The sequence below is a fragment of the Dasypus novemcinctus genome, chromosome 17, assembly GCF_030445035.2.
Source record: "Dasypus novemcinctus isolate mDasNov1 chromosome 17, mDasNov1.1.hap2, whole genome shotgun sequence".
Lineage (NCBI taxonomy): Eukaryota > Metazoa > Chordata > Mammalia > Cingulata > Dasypodidae > Dasypus > Dasypus novemcinctus.
In genome coordinates, this window is record NC_080689.1 from 38,428,543 (window position 1) to 38,437,129 (window position 8,587).

General features: G+C 38.4%; 1 protein-coding gene across 50 annotated transcripts in view; it reads right to left on the reverse strand.

Moving 5' to 3' along the window:
* Window positions 1-8,587, reverse strand: part of NRXN1 (neurexin 1) — a 1,214,286-nt gene that overhangs the window by 63,184 nt on the left and 1,142,515 nt on the right. The window lies entirely within an intron of this gene.

The following is an 8,587-nucleotide window of genomic DNA, read 5'->3' on the forward strand; positions in this document are numbered from 1 at the left end:
TTGGGGACAATTTTGATCCCCCAAAATAACATTCAAGCCATTCTCACCATTAGGTATAGTTTTCATTTTGTGAATTAAGCAGTACTTTAAATAATGGATCCTTTATAAAAAATGACCTTACATTATAGTTGTGGGGAAATATTCAGAAACATGGGTCAATCTTTTATAATATCAACAAAGTAATCAAGTTGTAGCTTAATATGTAGTAACAAAAATACATAGCACAGTATTGGAAACAAATACATGACTCATTTTTGGAAAATAGTTCTGAGATAGTTTCTAATATTCAGTCAAGTGAATTCAAATGAATTTTAAAGTTTGAACAGCAGATGGAAATGTGTAGTGCTAATCAGGCAACTATGGCCAAAAATATAGAAAGTCTCATATACTAAGAATATTTTTGCTTTTTTGTGGTTGTTACTGAGTTTGGACTCAGTTTGTCCTGAATGTGCTAAGAGACTGTAGGCACAGCCATGCATATATAACAGGTTGTGACTCCAATTACTCTGACTCTAGAGTTGCCTACCTATTCCACAACACTGTGTTGGCTCCATTCTCTATGCCAGAGTGTAAGGGGAAAGAAACCTTCAGGAGCTTCACATATCAGCTGTCAAAAAATGTAAATAAGACAGCAGAAAGTAAAATCAATGCTCCTGGGTCAATATTGGTAACCGTAGTAGAAATCAAAGAAATTCAAAGGCTAAGTATACACAAAATGTATAAAGCCAAACTCGGTGTCACTATACTCTGCTGAATTGATACATAACTTATTGTTTATGTTTAATAATCTTGAGCTCTGAAGCTAATGACATGACTTATTTTCTACAGGTATTTGGGGCCATAACAATAGGTAAAGCAGGAGCAGAAGAATAATAAGGCTGGGAGTACGGGGAATGGGAAGCGACAGAAAGAAGACTGAGTAATAAAATGTACCATTTGGTCTAAGTATAACTAAATATCCCCAAACACTGTGCACCTATGGATTTTGCTAGTGCTCCTAATGCTGGAATTTAAGAGCACTAATTATTTGACAGGGTGAAATCTGGTTTCAAATGAGTCCTTTTTCAAATGGGCTGAGTGAAAGCTTAGGTCTTAGAACATTTAAGCTCAATATTGACAAAAACTGAAAGTTCTTTTGCTATAGATGTATTGGCTACATGCTTATCTATTTCCTGTTTGAAAGCTAAAGAGGCCCAGTGATTGGGGCGACTGTCTGCCACATGGGAGGTCCGCGGTTCAAACCCTGGGCCTCCTTGACCCGTGTGGAGCTGGCCCATGTGCAGTGCTGACGTGCGCGGGGAGTGCTGTGCCAAGTGGATGGGCCCCACGCGCAAGGAGTGCTCCCTGCGAAGAGAGCCGCCCATCGCTGAGAGACGGTGCAGCCTGCCCAGGGGTGGCACCGCTCATACGGAGAGCTGACGCAGCAAGATGACGCAACAAAGAGAAACACAGATTCCCGTGCCAATGACAACAACAGAAGTGGACCGAGAAGATGCAGCGGGTGACACAGAGAACAGACAACCGGGGTGGGGCAGGGGGAAGGGGAGAGAAATAAATAAATAAATCTTAAAAAAAAAAAGAGTGAGCTAAGAGGCTTTTCCCATCTATTAGCATGCTGCCTAGTGCATCGATCATAAAGTTAATTGATTGCACTTGTAGTTTATAAATGCACACAGATGCTGCAGGATGAGCGCATTTCATAAATTAAAGGAACATATGGAAGAAATACAGACAGTAACATTTCATCATAACTACCCAAAACATCCTTAATATGCAATACTACAGCACTAATTATTTTGAAAATATGTAAGCATTTTCCTAGGTAACATCTTGTTAAGAAATTTGTTTGGCTGTTGAGCCCAAAGGCTATTGTGACCAGACTTTTAGTACCACTTTCAAGGCCCTTTTAGTTTCCTTGCACTTTGTTCATAAGGAGAATGTGACTCTTGATTGTGAAAAGTCAGTGAATTATTTATTCTTTATCACTGAGTCATCTTGCTTAATGAACACCAATACACTCTACAAAAGTAAATATCTTTCCAAAGTTGTGTCTCAAGATTCTATTTCTTACCAAAAATATTGGAGTTTTCTGACAGAAAAACATTTGCTTTTTAGTGGGCCCTTCCCATTAATTTCCAAGGATAGTGCATGGGTAAAAGAACTGCAGAAATAATAAATTACCTTAATTCTTTGACTCTGGCAAAATTTGTATAAATGATATGAGTAAATTATCTTGAATTTACTTACTTCAAGGTACCAAAGGTAAATAAAGGTCTCACCCTTTTGTCCATTTCTATTCCCTGACAAGCCAAGGTCAAAAAGATGAGTCAAAATAATTGATACTCTGTATTTTGTGCATGATGTTTCTGTAAATCTACAACTTCTTTAATTAAAAAATTGAAAAAAAAATTAGAGATATGCAACATGGCAAAAATTTCTCTGGAGAATTAGAATTCTCTACATACACAAAGTCCACCAATCAAATGATTGACAAGTGAGCTGTGTGCAGCTCATGAACCAAAAGATGTGCATTGAAATGTTTTTCATTTGTGTTTTACTGGTATACTTTGGCAACATGATTTCAGTCAAATTAAGTTGGGCTTAGGAGTGAAAATTTTGCCTGAGTTGATCTGAAATTTTGAAAGAATCATTAAAATCAGAGAATTCAGAATTAAACTGATTTCCATGTTCTCCCAGCCCTGTGACCTTTCTGGGCAAAGTCTATGCCCAGTTCTCTGGGTGCTTTGGTGACAGAAGACTTGACAAAAGATGCTGAGAGATAAATTTCATTTCAGAATTTGAACTAGACATTGGTCAAGCTCCCAGGCAGCATTATAAAATTGACAAATACTTAAATAAAACATTCAAAAAACGTTCTAGAAACTAACACTTATTTAAAAGCCAGAATTTAAACAACAGTAGATTAATCAGCATTGGGCTCTTAACATTTTCAGAATGGAAAGCTAGCTTCATTAGGGATGCCTGACTCATATTAAGTTTGGTAAACCATGAGTTTCGTAGTTCTTGCTATATTTATATTTAGATACCACTAACTCAAATATTATAATAGCTTAGTATTAATTTCACTGACACCTGTTCCTGACCATGACGAAGAGAACAAGGTTACAATTTAAAGTAGGCAGCACATCATTTATAACCCAACAAAACAACTTCTGTTCGTGGGATTTATTCCATAATCTATAAGGCAGGGGCTACCTAATTTAATAAAAATAGCTACCACAAGAGCCACGACATGCTGTCTCAAGTTCCCAAGAAAAGAGAGGTCAGGCTTCCTTCACTATTAAGCACACTCCTCTCCCCAACCCCCCACACCTTTTCCAATATGCTTTCCCCTCAGTCCTCCATCTGCTCCACCTCCACCTCTTGTGTCCACTCACTGCCAAGCATGCCAATTCCATCTGGCCAAACTCTTGCTTCTGCTAGCTCTAATTCCCATGGGCCCTGGGAAATGTCAGAATGCCAAGACATTTTTGCTCTCCACTAGAATACGGACTAGCCAGGAGGGTATCAACGATTCCCCCAAGGAAATTCAACACACATGAACATGTACATGATCTCTATAAGACATAAAGAGCAGTTTAGAATCTTCTCTTAGATGAACATCAAAAGACATTTTTACTGCATTTTTAAAAATTGGAATCTTACTAGCTTTCAAATAAGCAAGTCAACCCAGTTTAAACAAGATAAACACCTTCATTATCCCAAACATGCAATCTTTTTTCAGTAAGCAGAATTAATTAGTGTAAATAAATTTTACCCAAACCTTATCATCATGAAATCTTACCATTAGTTAATCAGGTTTAATCATTGATCATTAATACATTTTCTGTTATACTGAGCATGCATTTAATTCACACATTCCACCTTTACAAATTCTCAACGAATATCCCACTCTGCCGCAAAAGCATGCATGGTCAGAATCTAAGCATATTTAGGCAAAATTATCACCAAGTCATTAACACAACAATAAAGCAGTCTGGCAAGTATTGAAAGCAGATTTTATTCATGCTTTTACTTGAACCAATTTAATACATATATACATATACACACACACACATAATTTTTGGTTGTCTTTGTCACAAGCATGCTGAAAAGCCTCTGAAGCTCACAAAAGCAGCAAACAAAACTAGAAGCAATCATGCTCAGGGTTTAAGGACATTTTAAATTAAAAATAAAAGAAAAGCCTTTCTACATTTCATACAGAACGTGCATAAATTTGACATGCAATCTCCAAGAAGAAATATTTTAATATATATCTTAAAATTATTGATCCAAATGAGTTTATTCTAATTTTCATTATTATCATTCTTAGGCTTCTGGTATCTTAAACCCTGCATGCTGCAGATCTAAGCTGTGCTCAGCACCGGCTGTGATAGAAGAAGCTACCTGCGAGTTTTCACAGTGCCATCTCATATCCATGTCTGTCTGGCTACCCTGCGTGCTTAGAGCTTTTTTCTTAATTCTTAATGGAAATCCTAGGAAATTTAGTCCATCCTCTGAAATCAATACTGGTGACAGGAGAGCTCCCTGACTCAGTGGGAGATCAAGATGATAAATTGCCTGCGCATCAGCCCGGCCTATCAGTGCCCTGCACACAGATGGGCGAGAAAAGACACAGAAAAGCCTCTATCAGCCACGTGTCACCGAGGAGCCAATGGCAGACGCGCTCCTGCAGGAAGAGATGCTGCAGTTCCGTCTGCAGTTCACGACGCTGTTGGTACACAGCCCTGCCTGCGCGCCCGGCTCAAAAAGTCTAGGCTGTAGCTGCTGTTGAATCTACTCCCCAGCCGGGACTGCAAAGGAGAACTGACTGCCCTCTCTACTCCTGAGCCAAATAAATATGTATTTTCATTCACTGGGAATTTTCTCTGTGTGCTTTCTAATCCAATGTGATTAGCATGCAGAAGGAAACTATTTTTTAACATCCCCAGCCCTTCAACTCTTCTGTGCTTCCCTTCAGATGATTATCGTGTTTTCGCCTAATATTAAATTAGAAGCCTTAAGCTGTGCAATTAGCATGCAACCGTCCTAACAGAATCGCCTCAAAGCCTTATAATTATAATTTTATTTCCAAGTTAATGAATGGCATTTTTTTTAGAGGACACATTTATAATGAGTATTTTTATGGGATGATTTTGTAAAGGCAATTATGCAACATTAAGAAATCCATTATTATGCTCTTTTGCCAATTAGAACTGTTCCTCTTTACAATTTAAGTTCTAATAACTAAGTCATTTTATCTATCAATAAAAACAAAAACAAATAAACACCAAAGGATGCATATCCTGTTTCCCAAAGCCCAAAGAACAAACGTGTTATATAGGGATGGAAACATGTACTTCTTTTTTGCCCTTCTTCTGAGAATTACAACAATTTTTTGATAAGCAGATTGCGCATCTGGAATACCAAATGGAAGCACATCCCCAACAACATTTGCTTCCATTGATCACCTTAGTAATAACAGCTATCTGATTCACTTCTTCAAGGTAACTGAGATTATCATATCCAATCTGACAGGGAAGCCTATAAGGAATGAGACCATGGTGTTTCAAATGATACTATTATAGAGATTTGACACACACACATGCACACACCCATACTCACATAGCTGCTCAAAACAACTGAAGGATCTTCAGAAATACATTTTATACAGAAAGTACCCTGGGACACTTCTCTTTATTGGTTTTCATTGCCCAATTTTAATGATACCATACATATTCAAGGATTATTTCTAACTCCTTTTAGTGAGGTATTTAAGTAAAAATGAATCTGAGAATAAATACTGATTGCCTGCCATCATAAATCCTATGCATACACACTAAATGTTTGCTTACATATGCAGAGAAAATTTCTGTAAGGACAAAAACATACCCGATAACAGTTAACCACAATAAAGAGGGGCACTGAATTTAAAGGTGGGATAGAGGCTCAGATTTTTAAGTACCATTTTGTGCATTTTCCCATCCAATCTATTCATTACTTTTCTAATTTAAGAATTAATTTTTTAAAATTATTTAGTTCATTTAGAAGAACACGGCTGGTAGATGTTTAGAGGGGAAAGGAGAGGAGAGCGAGAGAAGGGTAGCCTGCTATCTTTCATGCAAAGCAACTATGGTAGGTCTGGCCAAGAAGAGAACTGCCAGACACAGGTCCTAGTGGTTTTAGCTGAAGATCTCCACATCGCACATCCCTCAGAGCATGAGAAAAATTTTAGCCATCTATTTGGTTTTTCTGCTACAGTCAGAAAATTTTGTCTAGTTCCCTCATCTCTGAATGTAAATAATAATATGACTTTACATGTGTTAAGAGCTTTATAATTTAGAGTGAGGATTCATCTAAATTATCTCTGATTCTCAAAGGTAGGAATGTGAAGGGCTGAGAAGTAAATGGTTTGGCCAGTTATCCAAAGTTGGGCAAATTAACGCCTCCTAGCCTTAGTTTTCTGAGCTGTTAGCAACAAGTAGCAGAACTGAACCTGAATCTCAGTTTAGGGTATCATTTATTGCCGCTTCAAAGGCAAGATAATGTGCATATTTTCACTAGTGAGTGGGCAGGACTGAAGATAAAATGAAATCCTTCTTCAGGTGTTTCCTACCCAGCATAAGCTTAGTTCATCCAAATACCAGAACTTGGCTTGGTTGTAGATTCTATTATTGACTCTTGGTAGTTGCTGGGTGGGAAGGGAGGATGTGGTATCAGATTCCACTAAATTTAAGAGACATAAACTTAAGAACAGTAAATTAAGTCAAGGGGTAATTATTTTAATTCTTAAAGGATTTTTAAATCAATAGTTTGGGGGGGGGGGTGATGTTTTTACCCTTGAATATTAAATGCCTGGCTGTCATAACTGGGTGAGTGCTATTAGTATCCAGTGTGTTGAGGTCACTAATCATCCTACAGGGTGCAGGGCAGGCCCTCACTACAAACATGGTCGTGGTCCAAAACGTCAGTAGTGCTGACATGGAGAAGCCCTGCTCTAAACACTAAGCTCTACTAAATACTAAGCTCGTCTACACTATTCACAAAGAGCTTTGTTTTGTTTTTCTTTTTTACCTTATGCTGGATTGTGAGGCATATATCATAAAGTGTTAAGAAAATAGATTTAGAGAAGAGAACAGGACTAAGGACCAAAAGCTGGGGCACTCCTTAGTTCAGTCAGGGAGAAGAGAAAGAAACTGCAATTGAGGCTGAGGAGGTGAAAATCAATGGTAAAAAGTATGCTAGAAAGGAAATGGGGCCAATTTGATCAAATGCTGCTGACAGGTCGAGTAACCCATTCTTGATAGATTTTAAAAATTTAAACAAAGAGTCTGAGAAATTAATATCATTGAAATTAATAATACAAAAGTTCTGACAGACTTGAGGTCCCTACTTCTCCTGATGATATTTACATTTAAAAACTAATGTGGACAGAATGGGTATTTACAAGAATCATTAGAGCACTAGTTGAGGGTATATATGAGGTTTTGTGCCCCTCAAATTATTCTTCTTAGGCAATTTATGGACTCTACAGCCCACGAAGGCAGGCAGTAAACAAGAACATAAACAAATCCTATTTTGGACTACCCTACAGTACAGCCTGCAGAGGAGCAGAATGCCGCCATCTTCTACAAACTGTGGCTACCATTCTTGTTCCTTGGCTGTCACCCATTCTTTCTAACCATAGGTAAGATTTTGGGGAGCAGAGTTCTCAGGACTGGCTTCACGAGCTTCTTCTCTGTGATTACTGCCACACCAATCCCTACCCTCTGCCTGGTTTTTGACATTCAGGGTCAAATGATAAAGAGCCACCTGGCACACCAAGACATCAGAACAGCTTCAGGCCAAATTAATGCTTCTGTTGACAGAGAAAAATTGCAGGAAAGCAGCCCTATGAGAGACAGAGTACCATGAAAAGGAGAGATTAAAAATACATAGAAATGGGAAGCGGATTTGGCTCAATTGATAGAGCATTCGCCTACAATATGGGTGAGCTGACCCACACGTGGTGAGCTGACCCACATGCAATACTGACGCACACAAGGAGTGCCGTGCCACGCAGGGGTTCCCCCATGTAGAGGTGCCCCATGCGCAGAGTGCGCCCTGCAAGGAGAGCTGCCCTGAGTGAAAAAAGCACAGCTTGCCCAGGAGTGGCGCTGCACACACGAGAGCTGATGCAGCAAGATGATGCAACAAAGAGAGACACAGATTCCCAGTGCCGCGGACAAGAATGCAAGCGGACACAGAAGAGCACACAGCGAATGGATGCAGAGAGCAGACAACAGGGGGCAAGGGGAGAGAAATAAACAAAAAAATAAACCCTAAAATATATATATGTGTGTGTGTGTATATATATATATATATATATATATATATATATATATATATATATATATATATAAATAATCACCTACTCTGTGGTGTGGGAGAACACTGCATATTATAATTCCCTTAAAACTAGATCTAATTTTACAACTTCAAGAGGTTTTATAGCTCACATAGTACAGCTCCTTCATTGGACAGATGACAGATATGACGCAGAGAGTTTAAACAAATTGGCTTAAATTAAGTGACTGCCATTTTTTGT